Source organism: Brachyhypopomus gauderio, unplaced genomic scaffold (assembly GCF_052324685.1).
Source record: "Brachyhypopomus gauderio isolate BG-103 unplaced genomic scaffold, BGAUD_0.2 sc40, whole genome shotgun sequence".
Taxonomy (NCBI): domain Eukaryota; kingdom Metazoa; phylum Chordata; class Actinopteri; order Gymnotiformes; family Hypopomidae; genus Brachyhypopomus; species Brachyhypopomus gauderio.
In genome coordinates this window covers 156,998-173,235 of record NW_027506868.1, presented here as the reverse complement: position 1 = coordinate 173,235, position 16,238 = coordinate 156,998, and the positions used below count along the sequence as shown (strand labels likewise).

The window sequence follows — 16,238 nt, the reverse complement described above, 5'->3', positions numbered from 1 at the left end:
CTATTGAAATGTCAAGTTGTATTGTGTAGTTGTAAAATGTATTTCTGTTTGCACTTATCCAGTGTAACTTGGTGTTTTAATCAGTAGGAAGCTTGTCTGCTCTCAGGGTCTTGAGAATTTTGACCTTATTGTTACAAGCACTTTGCTTACTAGTTGATCTACAAGAACGTTTTGATGTGCTTTCCATCGGTGGAGCAAACTGCATTTCTATTGCTTTCCCATAAGGGAGTGCAGTTACATACCTACACTGTTTTTTTCTTATCTAATATGTGCTTAGTCCCACAACTGGTGAGATTTGCGAACTTCAGTAGATCACCACTGGAAGCACACTACTTCTCCAGGTTACTACGCCTCCCCTCATAGAAATGAGGGTAGACTGTTGATTTATGAGGAGAGACATTTAAAGTTGAAAACTGTATGAGTATTTAGTGTTGGCTTTACACCCTCATCGTTAACATGCACAAAAGATTTTGGTCAAAGAAAGTAAATTGAGCCAAGTCATTTACAACTATATAAAACTTCTGATCACATGTACTTGCCCAGAAGCATAGTTAAAACGGTAAATGTCTCCTTCATGATGTAAAGAAGTTTACTCATATTCAGGGGCGTCGCCTGGGGTGGGCTTCAGCCCCGAATGATTATCCAGTAGCCCCGAACCTTTTCGCTCAGCTGTACTATTAATGAGGAGGCCAATGCTGCTGTGAGAATAGGAAATCTCTTAACGCCAATCATAGTGCCGATTCAAGGATAAAGTTCCGCCTTTCAGGAGAAACAGCCAATCAGCTTGCTGGTTTTGCGGGCGCGGAGGAGAGCCCACCCCCGTGGGGGAGCGCACATGCGCTCTAGCCATTTTTGGCAGCAGGTTGCAGGTAGCTGACGGTGAAAGAAAATGGATATACGGCGTTTTTTCAAGTAGAAAGGTAACGGTAGTTAACTATGTAAACTGTGATGACATTGTTTGTGGAGCTGATAGCTGGTTAAAAACACGTCTCCGAATCAAAACACACAGATCAAACCCACTGTGTGCTTAATACATTTACATGTATGGCATTTAGCATAAATGCAGCTTGTCACTAGTCAGCTTCGGAATTAGCTAACCTAGTTAGTTAAACTATCTAGCTATTTAACCGAGATAGCTTAGGTAGTGATGGTTTGAGGGAAAAAAACCTTATATAGTAAAAAAGTAAGTAAAATTCATTTATATAGCACTTTTCACAGGCACAAGCCACAAAGTGCTTTACAAAATAAAATAAATCAAAAACACACTATAAAACAGAAATAAAATACAGTGCACAAGGTCAACGGCTGCAACCTCCACCACTAACTAAACGCCTGCGTAAAAAGGAAAGTCTTTAGCTGTTTTTTAAAAGTATCCACAGAGTCAGCTGATCTTAAATGTGGAGGAAGTGTGTTCCACAGTTTTGGAGCAACCACCTTAAATGCTCGGTCTCCACGAGTCTTTAGACATGAGCGTGGCAGACAGTAAACTCAGGTTGTTTGACCTGAGTGATCGCGATGAAGTGATCTAGCTTATATAAGTGATATAGCTATAAGGTGTTATATATATATATATATATATATATATATATGTTATAGCTAGTTATTGTGTTTAATATTTTAAATTGTGTATAAGTAAAGTAAGGAATAAGTAAATTGTGTTTAATAATTTAGGATTGTAGGACTGTAAGCTATAATGAATGAAAACCCATTTAGTTAACTAGCAGTTAACTAGTTAGCTAGAAGGTGGACGTTGTGGATAGCCAGAATTTAGTACTTTATGATGGTAGTTTAAAGCAGTTTCTTAACCCTGGTCACTGCCCTAAAATTGTGTTTTCCACTGGAGCCAACTGATCAGCTAATAAACAATCCTTTATTGAGTTTACACAGCACAGCATATCACCATGTTATATGTTGGGAATGTTACTTTTAAAAAGTAATTAGTTATAGTTACTCACTACTTGTTCAAAAAAGTAACTGAGTTAGTAACTAAATTACTCTATAATAAAAGTAACTCGTTACCAGGGAAAGTAACTATTTGCGTTACAGTTAAAAAAAAGTTATATGCCGATAAATAAGGATTTTTTTTGAAAAAGCAGTTTTCACAGTCAGTTGAAATGAGTAGATCAGAAAGGTGTTTAACTTTTGATATTTATTGCACATCCACAGACCAGTGCAGGATAAAATCCTTTAAAATCCCAAATCTTTGTAAAAAAAAAAAAAAAAAAAAAGCAAAAGTAAACAGTTACACTATATAAAGTGCATTTACATCTATCAAATTAAATTAAATTCTCTCAACCTGAGACAACTGGTTTGTTCACAACAGAAGTAAACTTAACAATAAAACCTCTATCCTTAATAAAATAAATCAAATACACAGTCTGGTAGACATTCAGGAACTTCAAGTATTTTCTTAAATAATGTTTATATCGCCACCTTGAAAATGCAAATTTTTCTTTGGCTTGCTCCTGACTCGCCATTTCAGCCTCTTCTCCGTTTGTGTCGCGTGTCTCTCCGTCTCACTGGCATGCTTCGGCGCGTGTGTAAAACCACTGGCTCTGCTTCGCTTACTGACTTGTTAAGTTAAACAGGTGTTACACCGAGAACTGTGACCTATCGAGATCTCTTACTCCTCACTAGCCTGGACAGCGGTCCGCTCGGATTACTGTTAGTATATCAATATAGTAATGCACCGCTTTTAATGACCAGTAACGTCAACGGCGTTGTAACGACACGAAAAGTAATTAATTATATTATCCCGTTACTGACTAAATGACGCCGTTACCTAACGCCGTTATTTTTAACGGCGTTATTCGCAACACTGCCACTTACTTTATCAAGTGCTTTTAAAAGAAAACTTTAGAATATGCATAAATCAATGAATGTTGCAAAAAAATAATTTACTTTTAATAGTTGAGGGTTAGGGTTTGTTAGAGTTTGTTCAAATCTCAAGTATTGTGGTGTAATTTATTTCCTAATACAAACAAAGAGAACTTGAGAGGAGAGAACTGGAGAGGAGAACAGAGGACTATAGAGGAGAACAGAGGACTAGAGAGGAGAACAGACAACAGGAGAGGAGAGCAGAGAACAGAAGAGAAAAGAGGAGAGAACAGGAGAGGAGAACAGAGTAGAACTGGAGAGGAGAGGAGATGGGAGAAGACAATACAAGCGGTATGGAAAACAATGCCTAATAAACACATTATTAATAAAATACACATGTTTTTAGTACGAAGACTAGCAAAATAATGCCAGATGTAGCACAGTATTTTGTATTTAATATATTGTTTCCAGCTTTATTTTAAGCATGCTTTCCTGAATTACTATTTAACAGGGTAGAAGAGTGGGTGGAGAGAGAGGAAATATGAAATGTGGAGAGACCTGAAATGAACTGAACTTATCAGGACTGGACTGATCTAAAGAAAGGTTAGGAGAGGAAAGACTGCAAAAACATACAGGATAGATAATAAGTAATTCTTAAAGAGTATTAATTGTGTAGACCCCCTAGCACTAATAATTAATGGTGGGCATAAATTAATTTTTAATCTCACTGAAATCTTGAAATTAATCTAGATTAATCTAGATTAATCTATATTAAAATGGCTCATATGCGTGCTACCCAAGTAATGACTAAAAGTCAGTTTTTGAGATAGGGTTTCTTAATACAGGGGGTGCATTAGACCAGGGGCTCATCTCCTGTTTCCAAAATGCATCAATGACTGCTTGAGGAAGCTGTTCTACTTTGATACTTGAAGAAAAAAAAACATGCTCAATAAAATGTAGGCTACTCGTGTTCAACGGTTTATTCAGTTAAACATGAATTTGTAAGCCTACATACTGTACATTAAAAGGGGTTGATAACATGTTTATTCAGCTAAACATGATATTTGAAATGTAAGCCAACATTTAGTACATTTAACCTCACGGACGTAATTTGGGGGGGACTTTTTCAAAAGCCAGTTTTGGTCCTCTGCAGTTTTAACGGTTAAAAAGAAATATTTTAATGGCGACGAATCTAGCGCTAGGACCATGCAGAAAACGACCGCTGCGAGCTCCGCTCCGGTAACACTTTACGTTCCTAAAAATGAATTTTCCATAAAGCAAACCTGGCGACTTCGTGGCTGCATCCATGTAAACACACGAACGATTTGTAATTCACAGGTTTGAAAACTCGTTCTCGCCCCTACTGTGCAATTTGGTTAGGAATACAGCCGAGCTAAACTATCAAGGTGAAAGTCATCATAGTTTGCTTACCCATTTTGACCCAGTTCCCAACCCAACTTTAAAAATAGATTAACGGCAGTGGCGTGCACACATAGACATCAGGTGGTGCTAAAGCACCACCAACTCTGCCCTTTATCAACGAAAGTGCCCTTTTGAAACTTCGGGGTTTTTTTTATCGTTTTACTGAGGTCGGTTTGAATCTGAAATGATCTTTTGAAAACCTGAGCGATTAAAAACAATGCCCTGAAATGAGCCACCACCTCGCACACACCCGAGCTCTCTCTTCCTTTAACACCAGATGCGCTGCAGCAGCAGTTTAGTTCAGCGAGTGGAAGGAAGCGTCTTCAGTACAGCACACACGCTCACAGATAGACTTCTTCTCCCGTGCCCCACCAGCCAGGTCACATACACATCAAGTCAAATCAAATCGTACCGTTTGCCCTCTAAGCCCAACATGAAATCATTTTGTTGTGCAGTAAAATGTGTCATACAGCACCAAACTACTAAGCATTTTTAGCCGATGGTCACCTGATAAACTCAAGTATGTCTCGCTGCAGCCTGCGGGAAGGCGGAGTTGGACATCCAACCCCGCCCACATCCAACTCCACCCTCTAATGCGCTCTCGTGCGCCAACCCACTACTTCTTCATTCGAGAATAACTGTGTGGCACTTGAAAATATGCATAATAACTCACAAGTGTTCAAGAGACACGTCGTTGCGCTTAAATTACACATACCTCGTTTACTTTGTGTATTGTTCCACGTATGTTATTCATTATTTTTATTTATTGGGTGGCGAACGTAAAATGTTGACGGGGGGATGTAAAATGGACACAAATTAAGTATTATATCGCGATCTATCGCTCGCGGGTGGTTGGCGCCAGAGCGAACTAGTAACTCATTGAATCATAGATGTAGATAAGAGGTAAATAGATTTTTTTGGCGTGAGAAATCGGATGTGTGGCGTGAGAGCGTGTGAAGACGGTCAAATGCGTGTGTCTCACGCTCAGTGCATGAGAGTTGGCAACCCTGCTACTAAGTACACAATTAAAATGGTAATGTTTACTGTTTACTGATAATGTTGGTGATAGAGAAGGGGTATGTTGGTAATGTTGGTAATGTTGCGCCCTAAGCGTTGGGCTTTGTGTGCGATCCGGTGACATTGTTGGCCTCAGTGACCCCTTGTCTCATGTCGCTGTTTGCGTTCCGGCATAGTTTGATTTACAAATTAAGCACTGGGTGTAATAGTAATGTTGGTGTTTAGTGTACTCAAGCAGCCCAGCCCACTTTCGCAAATGGCGACACACCTGAGCAACTCTAGTGATATGGCAGTGTTGTAGAGACCAAGAGTGGCACGATGAACACTATTCTGACTAATGGCTAAGCACATTATGATGTTGCCGCCACGCACCCCAGGGACACTGATGACGGCTCAGTGTCTTATCATGTGCCTTTCCCTGTGCCTCGTTTTAGTAAAGTTGTAAAGGAACTTTACAACCACTGTTGCTACATTAATATTTATTTTATTGCTGTACCTTTGGGTAAGAGAGTAATGTAATTTCAATCATTTGTATGTCCTGTACATATTCAGAACTGTCAATTAAACTATTCAAGAAAAATCTAAAAAGATTGTTCTAAGACTTAAATTATTCATGTGGGATAATAAAGAAAAACATACATTTTGGTCAATAACGTGAGTGTTTTTCTTGGCATCTGTTAAACTAATTAAAATCTGGAAGTTCTGGAAGTTCTGTTTACTGGGAGCAAAAACAGTCTGAGTTTCGAACGTAACATGGGCGTGGCTTCGGACTTGATAAGAGGGTGGAGTTGGATGTGGGCGGGGTTGGATGTCCAACTCCGCCTTCCTGCAGGCTGCAGCGAGAGGCTTCTCGATAAACTAGTCGCTCTAGCCCAAATCAATGATAGATAACGTGAGGACGACCACATACAAATAATTAAGGTAGAGTTTGCAAATCTATGTGTTAAGCTGAACGTTTTCTGTTGTATAGGTTTTGTTAGACAACATAAATTAACACATTCATTTGTGAAAGAAGAAATGGGAAGTTCCCCATTACCTGTGAAAAATGCCCATCTGCATAGCCTATAACTCCTTCTCATACTTTTTGGTCTTTTTACTGTCTTAATTGTAGGCCTATATTGATTTACTAATTGCAAAATATATGCAACAAGGTCTGCAGACAGTGGAGGGTAAACAGAAGTTAACTGAATGACATGACTGTAATATTGGATATGAATTTTAAATTTTATCAGTTCGCTGCGTGACTTTTCTCCATTGAAAACTCACGTTTAGAGAATGTTGCAAATAAAATGTCACATTTCATTCAACATATGCTTGTAATTTTTTTATAATGAAGTGCTCCATGTGCGCTAAAAAGTGCCCTTCACACCCCCCCCCCCCCCCCCCCCCCCCCCCCCGAGCACTTGCCCCTCAAAATGTCTGTGCACGCCACTGATTAACGGCGATAATTTTTATATCGCCCGATAAGAGTATCAAATTAACAAACGCCGTTAACGGCCCACCACTACTAATAATTATTAATATTTCTTTTAATAATTTGTTTCAGTGTGTCATAAAAGGTAAAGAACAATTTAGAAACAAGTGAATTGTTTACATTATTACACAGTTGCATGAAATCCATTGTTGACATACTGTTTTGCATACTTTATTGAGGAATGGATTTACTGATGGAATATACCTGGTCCATGTCCTTTAGTAAAAGCTCACTATCTTTAGGTCACCAACAGTCATTCTGCAGAATTTGTGCACCCTTTGTTAAATTTTAAATCTGTTGAATAAAAAAAATATAACTCCATATTATAGTGTTAAACATTATATATCAGAGTACATATTGTAAAAAAAATATATATATATATATTTATATATAAATAAAGGGAACACTTAAACAACAATATAACTCCAAGTCAACCACACTTCTGTGAAACCAACATGTTCGGTTAGGAAGCAACACTGATTGTGAATCAATTTCACGTGCTGTTGTGCAAATGGAATAGACAACAGGTAGAAATGAGAGGCAATTAGCAAGACCCCCCCTATAAAGGAGTGGTTCTGCAGGTGGGGACCACAGACCAGTACATATGCTTTCTGGCTGATGTTTTGGTCACTTTTGAATGTTGGTGGTCCTTTCACACTCGTGCTAGCATGAGACGGACTCTACAACCCACATAAGTGGCTCAGGTAGTGCAGCTCATCCAGGATGGCACATCAATGCGAGCTGTGGCAAGAAGGTTTGTTGTGTCTGTCAGCGTAGTGTCCAGAGGCTGGAGGCGCTACCAGGAGACGTGGAGGAGGCCATAGGAGGGCAACAACCCAGCAGCAGGACCGCTACCTCCACCTTTGTGCAAGAAGGAACAGGAGGAGCACTGCCAGAGCCCTGCAAAATGACCTCCAGCAGGCCACAAATGTGCATGTGTCTGCACAAACGGTTAGAAACTGACTCCATGAGGATGGTATTAGTGCCCGACGTCCACAGATGGGGGTTGTGCTCACAGCCCAACACTGTGCAGGACGCTTGGCATTTGCCAGAGAACACCAGGATTGGCAAATTCGCCACTGGCGCCTTGTGCTCTTTACAGATGAAAGCAGGTTCACACTGAGCACATGACAGACATGACAGAGTCTGGGGACGCCGTGGAGAGTGATCTGCTGCCTGCGACATCCTTCAGCATGACCGGTTTGGCAGTGGGTCAGTAATGGTGTGGAGTGGCATTTCTTTGGAGGGCCGCACAGCCCTCCATGTGCTCACCAGAGGTAGCCTGACTGCCATTAGGTACCGAGATGAGATCCTCAGACCCCTTGTGAGACCATATGCTGGTGCAGTTGGCCCTGGGTTCCTCCTAATGCAGGACAATGCTAAACCTCATGTGGCTGGAGTGTGTCAGCAGTTCCTGCAAGATGAAGGCATTGAAGCTATGGACTGGCCCGCCCGTTCCCCAGACCTTAATTTTGTGTGTGGCTCCAATCCAGGCCTCCATTGGTTAATAAATTTGATTTCCATTGATGATTTTTGTGTGATTTTGTTGTCAGCACATTCAACTTTGTACAGAACAAAGTATTCAATGAGAATATTTCATTCATTCAGATCTAGGATGTGTTATTTGAGTGTTCCAGGCAACGATCCTGTCCATATTCAAGTAAAAAATACAAATAGCCATACTAAACCTGGGGGGTATTCCAAGAGGTGGGTTAAGCAGGGCCAGAGTGGGACATGTTTTCAGCCTGGGAGTTTCATGCCCAAATCCGGCACCAAATAATTTTTCTCTCCCAATCTGCCCAAACTAGAGATTGACTTGAGCCGACCCCTCGGGAATCCTCCCGAATCTCCCGATTAGCCACTCTGGCTCTGGGGTTAAGCGATAAAACCAGGTAATTAAATTCAGAATTCACGGAAACTCAAGGTTTTCCGTTCCAGAAACCGAGCTTAGAGAGAACCTGAGTCAGTTACTATAGCAACTTATGCTCTGAGGCTAACCTGCTCGCTGGCAGGTTAACTTGAAACCTAAACCCGAGTTACAAACATGTCATCATGATGTGTCCTTTCCTCGAGGATCCCGTGGATATTGAAGCTCAGTTTATTCGCCGAGCTCTTCATCGGGAAAGCCTTATAAAACCCCGAATAGATAGCCCTACTATCATTTTCGGATTATTTTTTAATGAACGTTATCGTTTTTCAGCACAATCCAATATACTTACATCAATAACATTTTAAGCATCACATTTCAAATATTACACATTGCGGATAAGCCCTCAATTCTCTCCAGATTTGTATACATCGGTCTTTGTTTTTTTGCTAGTGGAAGTTTTTTTTATAGTGTAGGAGATGCGGAATCTGTCAGCAAAGCTACTGTATGTCGGTCTGTCCGAAAAATATGTCTGGCATTAAAACGACTAAAGTATTAAAACGTGAAGTATTGCCTCTCTGAGTGTCTTTACCAAGCTGTATTCTTGTATTCTAGTTTTTGATCCTTGCTCTGGCCTTTTGATATCCTCTGTTTCGCCTAGCCCTTTTTGTACCTCTGCCTGCCCTTCTTAATCTTCACTGGTTTTTGACTCTCGCTGCCTGGTTTTTTGACTCTCCCCTTTTTGCCTTGCCCTTTTGTGCTGCTGCTTGTAACCCTACGGGGTTGATTTTTATTATTAACACCCAGCTCTTATCACCTGCTTATGGATCCTTCTCTACCCTCAGGTTCGCCAGTTACACATTTGAAGTTCAGAGACCTACAATTGTGAACACGGGTTTTGCAAAGATACCATAAACTACTGCATAATGTGAAGAATCATGGGCAGGAAGTGAAAGTGGTCCCAGTTCCTTTGTTAGAAGATCCTTTGTAAATAAAGAGTCTTTGTTGGGAAAAAAAAGAAGATCCTCTGTTAGAAGACTGACTGTCCCCACTAACACCATTATATGCAATAGGACAATATTTCTAGGGTACAGTATAAACCCACACCACCCCACTAAAGTGATCCCTCACTAGGACAATAATTCTACACTACAGCATAAATCACTAGGACAATATTTCTACACTACAGCATAAATCACTAGGACAATATGTCTACACAGCATAAATCCATACCACCACACTAAAGTGCAAACATTATCAATTTGCTGTAGTCTCTGAAAATCACAGAATCTATGGCAGGAGCATACAATATTCTAAAATATTTATTATTAAATTTTATCATGATGATAATAGAAAAAGTCATATGCACTATGTTTGACATATTATTGGTACTGTAAATAATCACATTCAATATGCATAATAATCTGGAAAGCAGAAATTGAAGAAGAAACAAAGCTAACTTGATTTTAACACAAAAACATAAAGAAACATTGTCTCACTCATTTTGGTGGTTTTTGCTATAAGCCAAATGTAGATCAGCTATACAATTGCACCATCTTTAGCACTGACAAGCAATGTAAATAACTTCATAGTGATAAGGCTATCCGAGGTTCACAAGAGCTACTTTCACCACTAACGGTTTAATCTTGTGGAGGATGAGTCACAAAGCAAGATGAGAAAGTGTCTCAATTACTATATATTAAGATTACAAACAGTATAGAGTAAATGTTTAGATTTTTGTGCTTTTTTTGTGTATACCAGTGGAGGGAAAAGTAACGACCAGTGTATGTCCACTAGTTACTGCACAGTTTGAGGGCACAGTCCATGTGTTAAGTAGATTTACAAACACTAAACTAGAGCATTGAAGCACAGTAAATGTGCTTTAGTTTGAATCAGCTCTAATCAGTTACTCAATCAGAGCCAAAGTCTCAACACAGACCAAATACTGCCCCCTAGTGGGACAGTGATCTAGTACAAGTGACAAACTAAAAAAAATCATACATTACATAAAACTATACACATTATCACCATTAATAGGTTAAAAGCAGGAATGCATAGATGTATAATAATTTATAGTTATAGTAAATTATATATGCTGTTTCAGTGTACCTAAAAATACATCATTCAAAAAAGTGTGTGGAATATAGTGTAAATTAAACATACACAGCAAAAAGCCCAGTGTTGAATTGACTCCCAGAGTTAATTTTAACACTTTTTGAGGGTTTATATAGCTCCACACTCTGCAGTTAAATTAACACTTTCAAAATAGTTAAAACATTTAACACTTGATGAGAGTTACTTTGTTACAGAGTTAAAGTAACACTTTATTTCAGTTATTTATTTTTTATTATTTCAGTAGTGTTAGTTTCAGACCCTAAATAGTTAGCTATTAACTTAAATGTATAAATTTTAATTAAAATTAGAATAATATATTCCCATACATTTTTTGCTTTTTTTCCTCTTGAGGTCCTTCAATGTTGAACTAAAACATTGTGAAAGAAGGTACAATGTACAAACTTTAATCTCTAACACTATATGAACTTTGAAAATTAAAACCATTGTAGAAATTAAGCTCAGATGTGACCAGTAATGGTGCGCAAGTAAAAGAAAGACGCGATCAGTCTCATAAAAAATTTCTTCTAAAGTGTAGGCGCTGCAATGCAATGTCTATGGGTTCCAGGAGGGCTTGCCTTTACGTGCTTGCGTCAGACGTAACGTAGGGAAAATAATCTGCTCAACACGGCCAGCGTTCCTTCAACTCACAACAACTCAGTCGTTTCATTAAGAGAAGTGCCATTCTGTCGTCGTAATAATCAAGATAAACTAGGTGTTGGACTGCAGCCCTCCCTGAGGCCGGTCTGCATAACCACACCCACTCAAAGGGGGCAGGGCTGGCTGGGACCGGAAGGCTCAGGACTGCTGCACCAGGCGGTGGTAGTGGGTCGTGACCTGCTCTCGGGCAGGTAGAGGACCATCTCTAGAGACACCAGCACATTGAATTCAAAGGCGATCAGCTCCCTCCTGCTAATGTGGAAGTTCTCCTCCAGCTCTTGCAAAGTGCAGAGACAGTGAGGGGCGGAGTTAGTGAAGGATCTGGAGCGCTCGCTCTGATTGGCTGAGCTTCATGGATTTCAGTGAACAGAGCTCCAGAGCATGATTATTGGGTATTATTGAAGCACCCCGGCTGATAACATATGTAAGCCTTAATATCGTGTAATTACTCTAAATTATTAAGACACGTTGTAAAAAATCACAAAAAGTAGCAGATTTATTAGATTTTCTGTCAAATCCCGCTGCACGTAGGTCGCCATTTTTATAACTGCTGACGGGCGCGGCAGATAGTGACGTCAAATGGTTGCAGTGACTGGCCGTAACTTTTGTCTTACCGGTATTTCTATGCTGATAACGTGTAATAGCGAGCTCTTATTGAAGATTGGCGTCGCATATAAGGTCAAAGGGCTTTCTTTTATACATGTCTAGTAGTGACTAAATTCCAATAGTAAGACTGAGTGACAGGCTTATATGTTGTGATTCACATTTAATTAACCCTAATCTTTTTGGCCGCTGCATCTGATGTAAACGTCATGTCTGTTTGAGTTGCGTTATCCGCCTTGGATGGAGAACACTGTACACCTACGGACTCCTCGACTAACTGTAATTTATTCGTATCTAGCAGATCGTCAGATTTATCAATGACCGCTAATGCTGTACCCTCAAGTTCAGGATCCGCAAACGAGGGAGGAGCAGGAGCAGAGTTGCCAGGTTCGCGGTTTTCACGCCAAATTGGGCTTGTTTGAAAATCCAGCCGCGGGTAAAAATTCTGGGGTGGCGGGTGCGTTTTTTTTGGGCTACTATTTAGTTGGTCTACCGCGGGAGTTACACTAAGAACCAGGAGAACATAACGACATAAGGAAGGACAGTGTGAAATGGAGAGAGAGAGTGAGAGAGAGTGAGAGAGAGAGAGAGAGAGAGAGAGAGAGAGAGAGAAAGCAAGCCAGCAACAAACACAGACACACAATGTGAAAAGAAAACAGCAAGCAAGAAAGGATTAAAAATTATTTTATTTTTGCTAATTATGTTACTATTACAGGGTTGCCAACTCTCACGCATTGAGCGTGAGACACACGCATTTGACCGTTTTCACACGCTCTCACGCCACACTTCCGATAACTCACGCCGAAAAAAAAATCTAGTTTATTTACCTCTGATCCATATCTCTGATTCAATGAGTTACTAGTTCGCTCTGGCGCCAAACACCGGCGATCGATAGATCGCGATATAATACTTATAATAATAATAAGTATTATAAGTATAATAATAATAAGTAATAATAATAATATTACCATACTAATAATAATAATAAGTAATAATAATAATAATAAGTATTATAAGTATAATACTTATACTTATAATATAAAAAATGTGTCCATTTTACGTTCGCCACGCTCAACAATTTACACTAGCCACCTCCTCCAGGTTAAAATCTCACTCCAAGCGAACGTCAAAAGTTGGAAACCCTGCTATAAATGTTCTTGACTGGGATGTAAAACTGATAAAATATATATAATATAATTGATATAAAATAACAAATAAAACTGTTACAATATTATTAATGACTAATATAAATAGCATTACTGAAAATAAATCCCTCATAAACAAAATACTAAGTCATAGACTCATAGTTTTGCCATTTGGTTTAAAATCTGTGACAGACACATGCTTTGGGCTAGTTTAAGCTTCTGAAGGGCGGGTTTTACACTTACTTTGTGCTGGATATTTCTGTAGGACCTGGCAACCCTGAGCAGGAGACGCCAGGAGAGAATCCAGCGCATGTTTATGTTCACGTTTCTTCGTGCGGTTCTCGCTCCACATTCTGGGGCTTTTGGACTTTCTGTGTGGGAAAACTGGGCACTGCATTGTGTTTTAGTTTACGTTTAAAACCAACAGCATCCGTCAACTCTCTCACCAGTTGGGCTCTACTAAATGACTCAAACGCATCGGGACTGAAGAGAGCAGAGCCGCGGGTCTTTTGGTAGCTGTGTTCGTCCACACGCTGCTTCCCAATTTTTTCTCCTCTTTATCTTTGAGAAAACTGTGAAGACTAATATCAGTCTTCCCACTGCCTTTCGCCTGGAAATAACATCCAACGGCAACACAGTGTGGCATGGTTTTCTTTAAGGTAGCTTAGCTAACTAACATTAACTCCTTCCAACCGCAGGCAAGTTTAGCGCGCTGCAACCATTTGACGCCATCTACCCAGCATCTACGCCATCTACGAATAAAAGCGTTGATTTGTAAATAAATCTGCTGCTTTTGTGATTTTTTTACAACATGTCTTAATAATTTAGATTTATTACAGCATATTAAGGCTTACAAGTGTTACCAGCCGGGGTTCCCTTTAACATCTGTGTTATCTTGCACTTTGGTGTATGTACTCTGTGCAGGAATAAAATGAAACATCCTGTTCAAACTCTTGAACAATGTCATGTTCAAGCTCCTGTTTATTACAACAATAGTTCATCTCCTTACACACTTGCTCTTCCCTCAACATCCACAGCACACAATGATGTGTTTTCCTATGTGATACTAATGTCATTTATTGCTGTGATCTGAATACACACACACTTATGTATGTATATATTACGTATGCATGTGTACTGATTCCTTCTCCTAGGAGGTTCCTCGTGCCGCTCTTTGATTTGTCCTTTCTGTCTGGTCTGCACTCACGTCCATCAGTATGTCCTCTTTTTTTCTGCAGGTCGCTGTTGCTCTTGGTGGCCAGCGGGGGACAGGCGGCGCCACCAGCTTGTGGTTGGCCTTGATCAGAGGGCCTGCAACAGAACCTCAGGATTGAAATGTCTGGTTAACGCTTTAATTTTTGTGACTTATCTGGGTGTGTAAGCTACTCCATATGAAGCACATATCTCTACATTCAACAAGGGTTATTTTAATAAGGGGAGTATGATTTTGGTGAGGCCAACACAGATAAGTAAAAAAATTAACCAGTTAACCACACTCAATCCTGTGAGGTATAGTGACTATAACTTAGTTCATTGAGCACTCTAGTTTTGTCCTAACTAGATATTTAGACATAATACTGCTGTAATACTGCAAAGTCATGTGGTCAGAGGTGAACTTCGGTACTATCAAGAAACACCTTGATAGTGCAGCTTGGACACATCTTCAGTGATGAACCCAGGGTCACAGGATTTTTTTTTTGGGTCTTAGATCATCAGACACCCTCACCTGGGCGACCCAGCCAGGGCTGATCAGACCCCGACTTGTGTCCAAACAGCGCATTAAGCCATGTGTTGCCTCTTTTGATCCACAGCTGCCTAGAGGCTTTCTCAGCTGCCTAGCAGATGTTTCTGGTGGCTTTCCTTTCTTGAGCACCTCTGATTCCAAGCAGCCTGAGTGATTGATGCAGACTCTGTCCTGGGAATCCTCTGCAGCCAACCTCAATTGGCTCACAGCGGGCCCTCCACCCTTTTAGCCTGCAGTCCTCCACCAGTTCCAGGTACTTTGCCTTTTTCCACTCAAAAGCTACCTCAATCCAGTCTTCCCAGGGGACTGTGAGTTCCAGTAGCACCACTTGCTTTGTACTAGTGATGGGACATCTGAAGCGAGGCTTCGAGACGTGTACCGAGTAAAAAGGGGCGTGTCCGATGAAGCCCCGCTTCGGAGCTTGTGTCATATTGAGCAAAATCACGTGATCAGCAACAAACGAGGCCTCGCATACATTGGCCACGTCATTGCTTCATTTTGCGTATCGTTTTTCAAAATAAAAGCGCTATGAACCCTGTTGCTTCGTGGGTTGTAGTAGGTGGTTAAATTTAAAATCTGGAACGTTCTAAATTCTTTTTTGTTTGATCAGGATGTATATCAGATTCACACATCAAAAACAGACTAAAAACCATTGGAAGAGGCAAACCTTATTTGTAATGTTAAAAACATTTTACGTTTGGCAGACGCCCTTATCCAGAGCGACTTACATTTTATCTCATTTTTATATAAGTGAGCAATTGAGGGTTAAGGGGCACCTCAGTCATGGCCTCAGGTCTGGGGATCGAACCCACGACCCTCCGGTTACAAGACCAGTTCCCTAACCACTTCCCCTTCCCTAACCACCAGGCCATGACTGCCAAACCAGATCTAGAACCCCCAAGAAGCAATTATTTTAAACACATTCTGTTTTTTTTTTATCATTTTCTAACTCAAAATATTCAGTCTGCCTCAACAATCACTCAATTCCCAATATAGTAAAGTACAACATATCTTCATTGTCAATTAAGTCCATGTGACATACAAGAAAACCCAACACAACCACTAATGGTCAAGGATTAGATTGGCTACAAATCATTTTAATAATTAAAACATGATTTAATTGATTCTCCTGTTACTAAACATGAGTTTGATTGAAACTTTGTGACAATATTGCATTTACAAATTTTTGAAAGTTTGATCCAACTGAATGACGAGGCTGTTACAGTTTCACCAGCAGATGTCACTAGTGAGTGATGAATGAAGCCTCGAGTAATTAACCTTTTTGCAAAGCAAAGGGTTGGAAAGCTTCATTGCTTCAAGAGGCTTCATTTGCCCATCACTACTTTGTACTCTCTGATGTTAGGTGTCACGCCTGGC

The 16,238-nt window shown here is 40.1% G+C and overlaps 1 long non-coding RNA gene across 1 annotated transcript; it reads left to right on the top strand.

Annotated features, from left to right (window-relative positions):
• The first annotated feature begins 862 nt into the window (after positions 1-862).
• LOC143485849 (uncharacterized) lies at positions 863-15,844 on the top strand. Its single transcript, XR_013123058.1, has 4 exons — positions 863-920; positions 2,987-3,168; positions 3,329-3,420; positions 14,929-15,844. It is a non-coding gene; the product is annotated as an uncharacterized LOC143485849 (long non-coding RNA).
• The last annotated feature ends 394 nt before the right edge of the window (positions 15,845-16,238 follow it).